The following is a 2,477-nucleotide window of genomic DNA, read 5'->3' as shown; positions in this document are numbered from 1 at the left end:
ATAACGGGCTGGCCAAGATGGCAAAATCTGCTTTTATGCCTAACTGCTGCACTTTACTACACTTTGACCATGAGTGCATAATCCCCCTGTGGTACATAAAGCAGAACATAGCAGGTGGAGCTGTGAAGAAAGTGGCTGTATAAAGCATTAGGACTTGCATGACAGAACAGCAGCAGAAATAGCAGCCTGATAGAGAGCTAAGCACAGGTGAGACTGTGTCATTTAACTGCTTGACATTGTAGGATGATGATTGGTTTGCCTGTAAATGTGCACACTTGAGTGGACCAGTCAGTTTGAGTAGGGTAGAGTTTTCTGACTGATTGCTCTTAAAGGGGACTTATTATGCTCATTTACAGCTCCTTTTTTTTATTCTGAGACCAAAATCTGAAGCAATCCATTAGAGTAGGAGTTACTTTAGCGACAAGTAAAGCTATCTGTACATCAAGAAACTATATAAATGACAGAAAATTGAGGCAGAGCAGCAGGAGGACATCAGAGGGACAACCAGCCAAAATGTTACTTTCCTTCACAAGCCCTTTTTTCAAGACATAGTGAACAATCTCCAAAAGACAAGTAGGCCCTAGTCCTGAGCAGAGTGATAGAATAACTTGGACTGCGAGGGTGGATAGGCGGGTCCCTGTAATTTGCATGCTGTGCAGACCATATAAAGAAATCTGCGATGAGCTGACTAGCTTAAAAGTAGAAAAAAAACTGTTGGAAACTTAATATTCATATGATCATCGGACATTGTAATATTATATATGACAGAAAATGGAGAAGGCGTAGATGTTTATAGTAGCTGTAGGCCTGTCCAGCTTCACTAGAGGTTGGATGGTACTTTAGATTTGTATTGAGAAGCTTTTCTACTGTACATCCACATCCTTTCTTTGCCAGCTTTTTTTGCACTTGATGCAAGGGATCACTGACAGTGGATCTTGCCCTCTATAAGTTCATTCAAAGATATAGTGACAGTTCAGATTGTGTTAGCAGCAGACATGATTAAACCTAAGGTGTGGGCAACCAGATGTTTTCTTCTTGCTGCCCAACTGACTAAACTCAGATTTGGTGTTAATGTTTTGTATGTTACACAGACTTATTGGTAGAATTGGCAAAAGTGTTTGAGACCTTCCCAATGAGCTCATTGATTTCTGTATCAAGTGAGAGCTATGTGGCAGAGGAGAACAACATGAATTGATTGATGGTCTGTTTAGCAGAGTATTCTCTGTACATTCTTGGGCAACTTGCTTGTGGATTTCTAGCATATCATCTAAAGCCAGGTTACAATAGAAGCAGATTAGGTCATATGACTTGTTGTCAGGTCTGAGGGTGAAAGTGTTTATAGCAGATCCTGAAAGACACAAATGCCGGATGAAAGGTCTTCCAGAAATAATGGGAATAAAAGTGCACACTTATTTTTGCTCAAAAGCATTTATAGTGATCCACTGGATTGCATGGAAAGTTACAAAAGTATTGTGTGAAGAATGAAAAAATAACTTTTATTATGGGTTATGTTGCTTTTAATGACACGGAGGACATTTTGGATTCAACAAAAATGCCGATCAAAGGAAAAATAGGTTATTAGAAACAGATCAGCAGCGTACTTTGCTTGAAAAACAGGAATAGTGAGGCTTCATCTGCACTAAGGGATATTGCAAAACTAAAACATGAATATAACAATATTCTTTATAAGGAAGTTATCACTTTGCTTCTAAAAGTTCGAATTGGGAGATAAACATGGCCCCCTGCTCGAACAACAGCTGAGAGATGCAAAAACCAGTAGTGCTATTTATAAGATTAAACCTTCTTTAAGCTCCACAGTTACAGACCCTGTTTCTGGTTTTACAACACAAATACAAGTCAGAATGTTAGCAGTCCCACTGTCAAATTAATGCCATAGAAATGGTGACTTTTCCTAAGTTTTTTTATTCATATCAGAACATACCTTTTTTTTGTCTAAAGCTGCCAAAATCTCATTAAAAGGTATGGTATCAAATAAAAACATTCAAGTTAGCAAACACTTCCATTTTAGCCTACACTTCTTACAAACATGCATTTGATTCTTCACAGCTAGATTCAGAGTAATTTCATACATAGACTCCATTATGTAAATGTTAAATCACGTTCATTCTGCCCTTATCCCCACTTTGTATTAAATTTAGACGATCTGATGGAACACTGGCTCATATGTTTTGGTTCTGCATCAGACTCTACAAGTTTTAGTCAGATGTTTTTTTATTGCTACTCTGATCAGTAGCGGTTTTGGGCATGGGCAAAGCGGGCAGCCGGGCACAAGCACTTAAAAAAAAATAAATCCTCTGCGCCGCAAAGCGGTTTTCTATTATCTATCTGTTCTATCATATCACTGTGTGGGAAATTGGCAAAAAAGAAAAGAAGAAGAGGAGAAACGAGCAAAAGATAAAAGGTATGCAACTATGTTAACTTATACTCATATTTTGTGCAGAACTGTGTTCATTGTC

Source organism: Morone saxatilis, unplaced genomic scaffold (assembly GCF_004916995.1).
Source record: "Morone saxatilis isolate NCDOM2014 unplaced genomic scaffold, NCSU_SB_2.0 Contig22, whole genome shotgun sequence".
NCBI classification, from domain to species: domain Eukaryota; kingdom Metazoa; phylum Chordata; class Actinopteri; family Moronidae; genus Morone; species Morone saxatilis.
This window is presented reverse-complemented; position numbering follows the sequence as displayed.